General features: G+C 46.0%; 1 pseudogene; it reads right to left on the reverse strand.

Annotated features, from left to right (window-relative positions):
• Positions 1-1,601: 1,601 nt before the first annotated feature.
• LOC116904370 lies at positions 1,602-2,265 on the reverse strand (annotated as a pseudogene).
• Positions 2,266-13,589: the final 11,324 nt, after the last annotated feature.

A 13,589-nucleotide genomic window follows, 5' to 3' on the forward strand; every position in this document is an offset into this window, starting at 1 on the left:
GAGGAGGAGTTGGAGTGGGGAGATATGGGCGTGGAAATGATATAAATATAGTGCTCATGAAATTCTCAAAAAAAGTTAAATTGAAAGAAACATTTAAAAGTCAAGAAAAGAAAACCTCCCTTTAAGAGTGGGATAAAGTTTAGTTTCTTCCCAGAGGTTGAAGGGAAGTCTCTATGATTGCTGGCCCCTCACGATTCAGACACAGGGCCCGGAGGATCTAAGCTAGATCTGACCTGAAGCCCGTTTCCCGAGGACTAACTTCCGTAGTGTTGGAAGGTGCTGTGTAAACTTCCGAGGGCAGGAAGCAATGAACAGCTGTACACAGCTGTGATGCCTGTCAACCACAACAATGACCAGCACAGCAAAATACACCGAAGGCCACACAATGGGGCTCACATCTTGGTGGTAACCAATGGCTGTCTAATTGGGCTCATGGCCTGATCAGCAGGAGGGAAACCATGGCTGGTACTGGATTCCTTCCCAACTTCCTGGGACTAACGAGGTTATGAATCTTAGAGGAAGATCTTATGCCCCCACTTTTCTAAACCAACATGACTCCTAACTGCATTCTAAATATTTATCCTCATGCTCACTGATAAGTTTAGCTCCCACCCTTGTCAAAGAAGTGTCTCTTTGCAGCAGACAGAGACCATTACAGAAATCTACTACAGGTCAAAATACAGAGAACACCTGATTCCAAAGTGTCCAGCCTGGACAGATAAGATACATCTGTAATACAAACCGTGTATGTAGGCTCAGGGAACATGAAGGAAAAAGTGGAGGAAAGTCAGAAAAGCAGGAAATATGCTGTAAGATTGTGACCCCTAGAAGGCACTGGAAAGTCTCACCCCTGATACCTCGACAATCCCTTGTTTAGCTGTCTAAAGAAGACTGACTAGATACAACACTAACAGACACGCTCATGTGGCTGGGGAAGACCTCACAGGACCTCATCCCTAAACAAAGAACTACAGCCACTAAAGAGCACTGGGGGCGGAAGAAATATGGAAATTATAAACATACAATTGGCACTGAACAGACTAAGCAAGTTATATTAATTACATGCTTGCACACAAGTGCACACATGAACACACACACACACACACACACACACACACACACACACACACACAACCTTCTAAATAAAGTATCTAAACGTTTTACCTAAGTATCATAGACATAGTTTCACCCAAGAGCCGGTTGGAGATACAGCACCACGTATGAATGGAAAAAATGGACAAACAAAAAACAAGCAAACAAACAAATTCCCCACTGGAAATCCCCAAACATCCCCCACTGGGCAGACGGATGCAGATGGACAAATCGACAGTGGTGTTTAGTGACCTTAAGTGGTCAGCCATAAACAGGAGTGACGTACACGATTCTCAGCGTAGATGCAGTAAGCGAATCCGTGCATTACTGAAGAAACCAAGGGTCAAAGCAGCTAGACCCATTTATATAAGATTCTGGGAGGAATGACGCCACAGGGAAGAAACCTGAAGAAAGTAGGAGGATTCGATTACCAAGATGCAATCTTTGTAATCTTTTTGAACCAAGAGGAAAATGTCTTATAGCTTTGTTCTTTAAAACCTTTCGAGCTTCTACTTAAGTGTGCTGACTTGAGGTGAGGATAGAGTTGAGATTTTGTTAAAAGCAGCCACATTCATGGACTGCACTCAGTCCTCAAAAGCAACCTGTTCTTGCAAACATCTGTTCCAACTTTCTCATCTTCAGCTACACGCTATGTTTAAAGCTCTTAAATTCTGTAACCCACAGGAGTCAAGGCCTCCCACCAAACCATCGGCCATTGGATACCTCCACCACAGGCCTCTAATTTCGTCTCGTCTGTCTCACCATCCCAAGGTTTCACATCTAGTAAGATGGAGACTTGGAGACAGTGCAGGCTTTTTGGCTTTCTTGGATTCATACCATGCAAGGCACTCTTCTCGGCGTCTCTTCGCTTCTTCACTTTCTTCCTCAGATCCAAAGAGATCAATGTCATCATCTTCTTAGCATCCATAACTCCACTTCCTGTTATGGCTTTGGCATTGGCAGGGCCACACTTGCCAAAGGTTTCTTCACTCCCGGCAGGCTAGGATTGTTATAGTTATACTAAAGGAGGGCTTGACACAAGCCAGTGGGCCAGAGCCTGCTTCAAATACCGCCACAGGGCCTATAATGGCACCTATTCCTCCTTGTAGCTCTTGTCAGCTAATGCTTGAGTACCTAGAGACCAGTGGGGCTTTTCAGGTCTCCAAAACCCATGGCGTTTGCTACATCTGGGAACTGGACGGCTGCCAGCACTGAGGGAAAAAAGTGAATTGTCTTATACCATGATGGAGCAATGGTTATGCCACTCCAAAAAGCCCCCCCAACTCACGGAGCTGTATACCAAATGGATATGTTTTATTATATGCAAAGTTTAAAATACTTTTCGAACACAATATAAAATTGACTTTAAAAAATCCGAAAAATCCTCTCTCTAAAAAAAAATGATGAAAAATGCCTAAATAGAAATCCAGAGACATTTTCAAAAATTGGGTGAGAATTTGCAGAGAAGGATAAGGATGCTGGGCAGAAGATGGCACTTGCAAACTCTGTTCACAGACCTCAAGTCCCCTTACTCCTGGGACCCCTTAGCGGGAGCTTCACGTCCAGCGACCATTAGGGGCAGCAGAGAGGTCCTCTAGCCAAACCTAGATAGACCACAAACAGAATAAACAACCACAGCGCTTTCCCAGCCTTTGGAATTTTGTGCACGTGTGGGCTACTTGCATTGTTGAGCTCACTTGTGTTGTGGGCGGCAAAGAGAGTGGGGCGAGGTGACCGCAGAAGCATTCACAGTGGGTGCTTGTGGCAGTCTTAGCTTGCTGAGGAGACCCTGACTCGGGCAATAAGCGGTCTCTGCCACTTTTCAGGCTACCTGATAGCATATGAAAGGGGAGCTCCTGTGTGAGCTTTGGACTTCCGCCTGCATGTTAGAGACCAGGAGCGTTCGAAAGTTTGAAGAGCGCAAATGAAGGAACTTGTAGCAGAGAGTCTAAGCAGACGGAGATCAGGACAGTGCACAGAGGGGCCGGAGATCAGGACAGTGCAGAGAGAGCCAGAGATAGAGTGAGGGAGGCAAAGGAAAGGGCTAAATATCCAAGCGGATGCCACTACTTCCGTACCTTATTTCTCTCCCTTTGCCATCCCCTCTGTTTACTTTCTTCCTTCCCTCTTTTGTCCTTTGCCCTGACTTAGCATTCTCCGCCCACCTCCAGCCTCTATTCCCCCCTTTTCTCTTGGACTTTGCAGAACCCTCTCTCTCTCTCTCTCTCTCTCTCTCTCTCTCTCTCTCTCTCTCTCTCTCTCTCTGTCTTCTCATAATTCATCAACGGATAAAATGTACATGCTTAAAGTGACAGAGAAGGCACTAAGTTGGGTCTGTGGAGTCCTGACTCCTCAATCGGTCTCCCAAGCTTTTCACAAGACTTCCTGAGCTCCATCTAATGTTCGGCAGTAGATCTCTGCATGTGTAGGTGGGGCGGTAGATCTTCTACCTTCCATAATAAATGACCAAAATTCCGGTGGCTTAAAACAACACTAATCGGCTCTCACAGTCTGGTGGTCAAAAGTCTGAAACTGAGTTATGAACAAGGCTGCCCCTCCTCTCAGGTTCCAGGAGAGAATTGTCCTTGCCACCCGCAGGTAGTGGTTCAATCATTGCTTACACTGTGGCTTCCTGACTCTGGCCTTGGCTTCCCACCAGCAAGGCCAGCTCCTCTCCTGAGGTGCCTCTCCACAGTGGCTGTCCTTAGGCAGCTGTGAATAATTATGCAGATTTCATTGGGGGGGAATCCAGGGTGTGTTGCTTTAAAAGCTTTCTTTAATGGTAACTGTAAAATCTCTTTTAGGTCCTATCCTAATCATACGTTGGGAGAACTAGAATGTGCTTTGAGGGGGAAGGTCACCATTCAGTTCCCTATAGACAAGTCTCTCACCTCCAGAGAGCGTCCAGGGTTTCATTTGTTTGTTTTGCTTTTTTCTCAATAATAAGATATATGACTATGGCGGAGAGTGATCACTTGGCCTAAGCCTGGAAGAAAATAAAAGGAGTGAGCCCAGTTCCTTGGTAGTGCATATCCTCTCGGATAGCCACCATACACAATCAAAACATAAATAAATAAATAAATAAATAAATAAATAAATAAATAAATAAATAAAGGAAAAGTAGTCCTCTGAGAGGCTCCACCCAGCACCTGACCACAACAGATGCAGAGACCCACAGAAGTCTTGTGGAAGAGTTGGAGAGAGCTGAGGAACCAGGAGGGTTGGGGACTCCACAGGACCAACACAGTCAAGTAGCCTGGACCCTTGGGAGCTCCCAGAGACAGAACCACCAGCCAAAGAGCATACACGGGCTTGACCTAACAGCTCCCCCACCGCCGTGCACATCTGTAGCAGATGTGCAGCTTGGTCTTTATGTGGGGTCCCTAACACCTGCTGAGCCTGACTCTGTGACCTGCCTGTGGATTCTGTCTCCCTGACTTCGCTGTCTTGCCTGGCCTCAGTGGGAGAGGATGTACTGAGTTCTGCAGCGACTTGAGGTTCTAGGGTGGGTTAGTTCCTGGGGAGGGACCTCCCCCTTCTCAGAGGTGAAGGAGAGGGGGAGAGGGAGGGGCGGTGTGAGGTGGGGACTGGGATGTGTGTGTGTGCTGGTGAATGGTGTGAAGTGAATGAATGAATGAATGAATGGGGAAAAAATGAAAGTAGAAAACAACCTAGGAAGAAGCAAGCAAATGCAAAACCACCATAACACAAAGGCGAGCACGTTAAGGATCAATCCTGTCAGGATGTAAATGAGGCTGAAAGAGTCTAGATGAAGGAACAAGAGGAGCAAATGCCTCACGACTAAGGAACAGGAACAATGGAGCTGATTATAACAGGAACACAGACAACAGCTATGAGTAGAATAAGGAAAAGTCAGCCCCCGCACAGGGAGATGCAGAAACTTTCCTTGCCACACAGGCATCATGGTCAGAGTTCAGTCCTCAGAGCACTTGTAAAGAGGCCAGTGTGATACTGTGTGCATGAACGTCAGTGCTGGGGAGTGGTGACAGGTCCTTGGCACTTACTAGCTAGTTGGTCTAACCTAACCGGGAAGGTCCAGCCTAGTGAGAGGCCCTGTCACATACAGGAAGGTGGATGGCTCCCGAGGAATGAAGGCTAAAGTTAACCTCCAATTTTCATACAAAGGCAGACACATGTGCCCCTGCACCTGGACATGCCCATGCACCCACATGAACATGCACCTACACACATGCTCACAAAGAAATGCAACCTTTAAGAGATATTGAAACTCATTTGTAGTAAGAGAAATTCAACAGAAGCCACTTTGACATGTACATGCATATACTCAAACACACACACACACACACACACACACACACACACACATATACACACAGCCCTGTTATCTGGTTAAACACAAACACACACACACACATACACACACACACACACACACACATATATATGTATACATATATATATATAAAACTGTTATACATATACCTGTTGTATATAAAACATATACATATACATAATACATATATGTGTATATATATTATACATACACACATACATGATAGACACACCCATATATGTTATATACACACCTATTATGTATATACAGATACACATACATACACATGTATCCATCTATAAATATATCTGTTATATATACACACATATCTGATACACACATATGCATACACTCATGCATACAAGCATGCACATACACATATACACACTAGCCTGCTGTTCTCAGGAAATCTTAAGAGAGCAGACAATTTCTGTTACTATAGTCTTCCTTCTCCCCCAGCAGCAGAACAGATCAAACTGCCTCAAGTTGGAGGTCGGATTCAGAAAGAGTAGAAGCTGACAGGGCTCTCAAGGACTGGATTTTATGCCAGGACTATATCAAATTGTCCTAAAGTTGATTTGATAACAGAGCTATAAGGAGTTAATTAATGATGGATAAAGCCTTGGGCTGGCATTTAGATCCAGCAGGATAGGTGTCCTCAAAGATAGTAAGTGGTGTGTGTGTGTGTGTGTGTGTGTGTGTGTGTGTGTGTGTGTGTGTGTGTGTGTGTGTGTGTATGTGTGTGTGTGAGAGAGAGAGAGAGGCAAACAGACAGAGAGACAGAGACAAACATAAAGATAGATCTCAGAGAGCAAGTTTTACACATGTAAATAGGAAAGTCCCTAAGGGAACACTCTGAGAAGGAAGTCAGCTGCAATCCAGGAAGGGAACCTTACCTAGAAACCTGCCTTGACACTTTGATCTTGAATTTTTTTGTCCCTATAACGTTGGCAAATTAAGTTTCTATCTTTTAAGCCCTCCAGCCTGTAGTAATTTGTCACAGCAGCTGTGGAGCATGACCATGCGAGAATTAGAGTATTATCTGTCGACCACGCCTTTTGGCTAGAGCAAGCTGTGAGGTAAGCCAGAAAGGGGTAGGGAACAGGTGCCGCACCTTGACAGGAAGACCTTCAAAGTCTTGTAGGAGGAGGAGGAGGAGCCAGAAACGAGGAGCTAACACTCTAGCAGCATACGGTTTTTGTCCAAATCCAATAATATGAAGTGCTTCCCAGATGGACGAGTTGGACATGACATGGAGTGTGGTCAGCCATCTGGCCTGTTTAGCAGCAGTCGTGACTCTTAGGAGCCAGGCAAGGTGCACTGGGTAGGTGGATCTAAATGGCAGGTTGCCCAGGGGCTCGTGAATGCTGTCATCTAATGGATGAATCCCAGTAGCGTGATTTACCAGAGAGGCAGTGAGGTTTGGGTGGCATGTAGGAAAGCCTGAAGTATATGGAGTCTTCTGATCAGTGTCTTAAAGAACAGGGACCCGATGGGCAGCTGAATAGACACAGGAAGGACTGAGACCGGGTTGTGAAATCAGTTCTGTTTAGTCTGCGTTCACTACTTCCTGGACCAACCAAGGGAGACAGCGAGCTGGGCTCCAGCAGGGAACTCTGTTGCCATGGAAACCGTTCGACACTTAACAAAGGTGTGTCGGAGCACAGCAGCCGTCCTCCCACCACAGCCTGACGGATTGAGGAAGAGGAGAAGCTGAGAGCCTAAGAACCTGCTTGTTGAAGAACAAACTCAGTTCTCAGTTTTGTTAAGATGTTAGGAAGATAGTGAAAGCCCCAGGCCTCCCATAGCTGTTGCAGTCTCTGCGACCGGTCTGATGCTCCACGGATCTGGAGCTAAGGCAGAATGTCACATCTTCTAGCTATCTCACCTATGAATTGGCTCAGGTGTGCTGGTCCAGAGGCAAAGATCTTAGTCACTGGCCTTGCACACCTTCAGGGAACAGCACAGTCTGGAGTGTGAATAAATTAACACATCCTGAATGGTTTTTGGCCTTACTTCCATTACGTGTTACAGGCCGACTTTCAGGTCCTATTTTCTTTCTGTACCTGAAGTTTAATCCACTGCCTAGTACCTAATGAGTACATTGACTACCCAGGAGAGCAGATAAGCCCAGTAAATATTTGATGAGTAAATACTCATCTGAACACATGAATAGCATCGCCAGGGCTTGAACCTATGAAATGAGTAATGCATGAATGACTTAGGTCTTTCCACTGCTTTCTCTTAGGAGCTTTTGTGTGCCATACACAATGGGCGTGTTGAATTGCACTGAGGTTGTAAATCCCAGAAACCAAGTACAATACATGAAGCACACTGCACAACTAAAAGCATCCGTGTTCCCACGGCCAGAGGTGCGGTGGGTGAAATCTACCCTCCCTTCACAGGAAGCCTCGTTCCTGTGCCTCTGTGACTAAAAAGGGGTGACAAGGGACTTTTCCCCCCTCTGAATGCTCTCTGGAGCTGATAGTGTTGGTTCTAAAGAGTTTGCCCTGCTCACGAATCCCTCTTTGATTTTGTCCAGCTGGAGAAGGGCTGGGTGCAAAGACATCTTCTGAAATGTTTCTGCCTCTGGAGACCGTCACTAAGACGCATCTGCTACTCTGTGACACCTAGCTCTCCTACTCCAATCTCTCTATGTGAGCCCTGAGAGTGGACCTCAGTGGGAAAGAAACACTTGTAGATTACACCCCAGGGAGAGGATGTGAGGCGCTGCCTTCAGCCAAGCACCAAATTTTCTGCTGCATGTAGCTTGCAAGGCTTCTGGCTTTGACATCCTCTAGGGAGTGGTCAAGAAGTTACCTGAAGTTTAGATTCCATTCCTGATTCATTTGCACAGATGTCTCATACAAAATTGCTATGCCCTGGGCAGAGGTGGATAACTCTTGTGGAACTGTGAGAATGAGAATATTTTTTCCTTTTTCTACTGTCTCTAAAATCAAGAATTCATGCAGAATCCTTATTTCCAGGGCATTAGATTAATACATAATTTATAATAAATAACATGACTATAACCTAATAATATAACAGCAACATTATATTATATATTTGAAGAAATAAAGTATTCTAAGTACAGTACAACCATAAGTATTCTAAGCCAGGTGTCCAATTTGCCTTTTCTGTTATGATAAAAACACTGACCAGAACCAACCTGAGGAGAAAATGATTTATTTCAGCTTACAGGCTGCAATTCTTCATGGAGAGAAGCCGAGCAGGAACTGGAGGCAGAAACTAAAGCAGAGACGGTGGAGAACAATGTTTACTATCTCGCTCCCATTGGCACGATGGGCTTGCTTTCTTAATGCACCCCAGGGGTGGTACCACAACCTTGGTGAGCTGGACTCCTACACTGATCATTAATCAAGAAAATAACCCCCACAGGTTAATCTGATGGAAGCCGTTCCTCAACTGAGATCCCCTCCTCTGAAGCAGGTCATTTATTTCAAGTTGCAAAATAAACTGTACACGGGGTGTAACCATTCTTGGAACTTGGCATTGTTAATTACCTCTTAATTTCCCTATTTTGCCCCTCCCTTAGGGGATCTACAGTACCAAGTGAATTTACCACATCGTACTGAACTCAAGGTGTAATCACGGACATAATAGCATGAATTCCACTCTATCATCCATGGCTGCAACCTATTCTTCTTTCTCCATAGACTCTTCCAGAACCAACTGTCTTTTAATTTCTGGATCAAAGATATGAGCACAGGAGTCTGAATAACAAATGCTTTGGGATTTCCAACTTTTAAGTTTCAGATTGTGTTGAAAGAGTTCAGAGCACTCCCACTGCAACATAGGAATGGAGAATGTGTGAGAGGGCAGGTGTCACTGAAGACTTCTGTGAGGCTATGCAGCTTTTTATGCAGAGAGAAGAGAGAGAGAGAGAGAGAGAGAGAGAGAGAGAGAGAGAGAGAGAGAGAGAGAGAGAGCCCCTGTATACGTGCTTGTTTCATGAGCTGTTAATCAACTTTGCTTGGCTAGCGAGGGGGAACTGAAGCCAGAAGGCTGAGGTAAATCCATGCAAGCTGTTTCCATATGGTTGACCGGGTGCAGAAGTACCCTTAACATCACTTAAGTCTAGCAAGAGAAGTCTATCTTGAGAGCTATCCAAGCTCCCAGGTACCTCCCAGGGCCTGCTCTCCAGAGGAGTTCTCAGTGGGAGTTAGAATGTGTTTCAAGATCTGGAGGTAGAAGACAATAATAGGCAGTGAGCTGGAAGGAGCTTGCTTTGGCCGGAGTGGACAGAGAGAAGAGTCCTTAATGCATTCTGATGCCTTCATACTGTCTGGGGGGGGGCGCTATCTAATGAGTGTTAAGCAGAAGGAGATGCTATGAGTCTGAGGTGGGAAAGTTTGCAGGAATGCAATTTTTCTCCCTGTGCTGTAACCACACTGTGACATTTCATATGATAGGGCCCTCCGTGACATTTGCAGCTCACTAAAGAGTGCTTTAGTGCCCACTGGCATGCAGTGGCCATTGCTAGGGGATGGAATTCCGGGAACTTGTCCTGGGGAGCATCAGGATGACTTCTCTATCAATTGAAGTCATGACTGTCATAGAATTTAGAGGGTTGGAGAGATCTGCCCTTCCGTGGCAGCCTGGAGGCTACCGGCTTCTCATTCACAGGACACGCTAACTTAAATCTTAAATCCTGACATTTCAAGCACCTGTTGTGGGGAATATTTCTTTGCATGAAATGCCCAGTTTTCATGTTACTGTGGGGTTTCTCTCTTCTAAAGGACTCTGCCTTTTCACAGTCTTCAGAAAATCCTCTGCCAGCCAAAGCAGCCTGCTTCCTGGGACAGAAAAGAAAGACCAAGACCCTGCTAAGAATATTGACATTTCTGTTCCTTGCATGGTACCCTGGGAGTTTTGAAGGCACATAGGGAGCTGCATTGTCCCTTTGAATCTCCCTGAGTTCCCCAGCTCCAAGGGTCAGGAAACCAACGATCATGTCCATGAGATACCACTATCATGGTTGGGCAGCTCAGGCTGGAATGCACAAAGACGAGACTCAGGAAAGTGGTCAGCAGTGCTGACAGAAAGAGGCGGTGAGCATGGAATGGTGTGCTATTTCACTTTGTCACTGTGATGAAGTGTGGGAAATAATCTAGTTATAAGGAAGAAAAGTTTGCTTCTGGCTAACAGACGCAGAAGTTTTATTCCATGGTCACTAGACCCAGTGACTTTGGGGCCCATGGTGACCCAGAGCATCATGACAGGCAACACAAGAAGGAATAGGTTACTCACCTCATGGCACCTGGGAAGCAAAAGAGAAAGAAACAGTAATGGCTGTGGTCCCAGCATCCCATCTGGAAGGCGCCACTGAAGACCTTGTAGATGTTTGTCGTTGTTTTGAGACAGGGCCGCATGCAGCCCAGGTTGGCCTCCAATTCTGCTATGTAGCCAAGGATGATCTTGAACTCCTGATCCTCCTGCCTCCGCCTCCCAAGCACCCGGAATAGAGGTGTGCACCACTATGCCTCACTTCCCGGTGACTTTTATTAGACTCTGCATCCCAAAGGTTCAACCTCTTTCTCCCAGGCTGGGGAATGAGCCCCCAGTGCGCGAACCTGGGAGACACTTGGGTCAGAGATGCTAGCAAATGGAGAGACATCTACCAGTCTCATGAGCGCTTGCAGGGCAGAGTGTGGCCAGAGTGTGACCTCTGACAGAGACACCAAGATGGACAGAAATCTGCACGGTGCGAGGCGTACCCACGGAACCATTAAATTAGTTCTATGGAAAGATGGAGAGTGATGGTAGCCCTGAAGGGGTTCAGAAAAGGATAAAGAATTGAGAGTGACTGTCTCCTTGCTTGTGTGTGTGTGTGTGTGTGTGTGTGTGTGTGTGAGAGAGAGAGAGAGAGAGAGAGAGAGAGAGAGAGAGAGAGCACATGCACATGTACACACGCTCATGTGTGAGTTTCTGACCTAAAACAGCATCACATGGCGAATGGGGAAATATTTCAATAGGCCATCAGCTTTATTAATAGCATTTTGCATACTCAAGAGCCAACTATGAGGGACAAATGACATTACAGATATAAAAACACACCTTGTTTTTCTTTACAGCACTAGTGATGGGTGAGCCGACACTCTCGTATCCTCTGTCCTCAGCCCTAAATCACAGTGTGTGTGTGTGTGTGTGTGTTTGGTGTGTGGTGTGTGTAGAAACCAGAGGTCATCCTTTGGTGTCATTCTTCATGAGCCATCACCTTGTTTTTAAGGTAGTGACTCTCATTGGCCTGGAGCATGCCAATCCGTCTAAGAATGTCAGCAAAGCACAGCGATTTGTCTGTCTCCAGAACTAAAATGACAAGCCCATGCTACCATGCCACCATGCCACCATGCCACCATGCCCTGCCTTTTATGTGAGTTCGCATGCTCCTACCCAAAGCATTTCCCAACTTAGAGCCATGTTCCCAGTCCCTATAGTATACCCTTCAAGTCTTATTTACAACGATCTCTGCAAGTGCATTTTCCCCAGGATAAAGCGACTCGGTGTTCCCAGGTAGCAGGAGAGCAGTCAATTTCTGGGTCAAATGACAAGGTGCTGGGAGCATCTAACCACCAAGCAGCTAGTTCCTCCCGTTTTAAGGCAAACACGGAACGCCATATAATTTTACTACCAGTTGCTTAAAATAGCAGCACAGGAAAGAGGGTTTTAAAGCTATAACGTAAACTCCACCCCTCACTTTATGGCAGAGTAAATAAATGCCCAGGTTACCTAAGACTTGTAGAAGGGAAGTCAGAGAAGGCGCTGGTGCCCTGGAAAGCACAGAAGGCTTCCGCTGGGCATCCCCTGAGGAGATGTGAGCCAACCTCACACTTACTCACTGACTACCAGGAGAAGTGTTTAACGCAGGGTGTTTGTAACAGGAGGCTACATCCCTCTGGGAGGAAAAAAAAAAAGCACAGAGCAGCAGTTGGTTCTTAATCCCTTAGCCAGTCAGACAGGGGTGAGGATTTTTATTTTTGCCTTCCTTAATGTGAAAGTTACCAGTTAGGAGCCAGAAAGGTTTAACGTCAGGATTAAAAGTCATGTTCCCTATCCCAGGGGTAAAGTTACACTTTCCCGGTATCCTATTATTTCATGGGGTTAAGCCAAAAACTCTTGGCACGATGACTACATGCGACTCTTTCACCTGCAGCCCAATCCAGTTAAAGCCCTTGCTTGGTGCCAGTCGGGATTACTTGTCGTTGGCCTTCACTGTTACTTACCGTGGCCTCTGCCCTCTCCCTTCCTGCACAATGCCCAGCTGACTCTGCTATGCTCAGGACCCTCAGGACCCTCCAGTTCCCTCACCTTCGTCTTTCAGCGACAACTGGTGGCTGCCTGTGCTATGCAATCCGAGGTCCAGACCAGGAAAGCTCTCACAGGGCCTCTTGGGACTCCCTTCCTACACTGTGAGCCTCTAGGGAAGGCATGGCCGGTGTGAAGGTGAGAAGGGAGCCCGGAAGGGCTAAGGCCAGGCGACCAGGACAGTGCTGCCACCGGACAGCGGACTCACCACAAGTTCACAGAGTTCCACTGTTGTTTCTAGAAAAGTGTACTTGTAAGTTGACATCCAAATGCTCCCACTTTTTATTTGCTTTTGAGATAAATTTGCCCTAAGAAAAACGTTTACAATTTAACGTAACTATTACAAAATATCTCTTGGGTTCTGTTCCCAATGCCTATCCTTACTGAATGAAAAGTTCATTGAGTTGTGAAAACCTTGGGTCTGGTTGATTTTGGTGTGTGGGATTTTTTTCCCCCAAGGACATTGTAAGAATATAAGACTTTATAAAATGTATTTAAAAATCAGATTAGTATAGCTACCACACTAGCTTTTTGTGTGCTGGTGTTTAGTGTGGCTCAGATGCCCCGCTTAGGACAAAGGATATTGTTTTTTCCCCCTATAGCAGGCTCCTGGTCCCTGATGCTCACGCCCATTCACACATCGCTTCCCTGTTCACCTTTTACTTGACTTTCTTTCCGTTTGTTGTCTGACTTACTTTAAAGCATCAAAATGTTCTTCTGCACCTCTCAAGAAAATATTCCCGATGAGGCCTTGGCCAACACTCCTGCCCACTGTGGGTGTTTACATTTGCCTTCTAAAGAAAGACTGGGTGCACCGGAGGTGCTAACGTCGCATGACAAAGTCTTCAAAAACTGC

The sequence above is a fragment of the Rattus rattus genome, chromosome 6 (genome assembly GCF_011064425.1).
Source record: "Rattus rattus isolate New Zealand chromosome 6, Rrattus_CSIRO_v1, whole genome shotgun sequence".
NCBI lineage: Eukaryota > Metazoa > Chordata > Mammalia > Rodentia > Muridae > Rattus > Rattus rattus.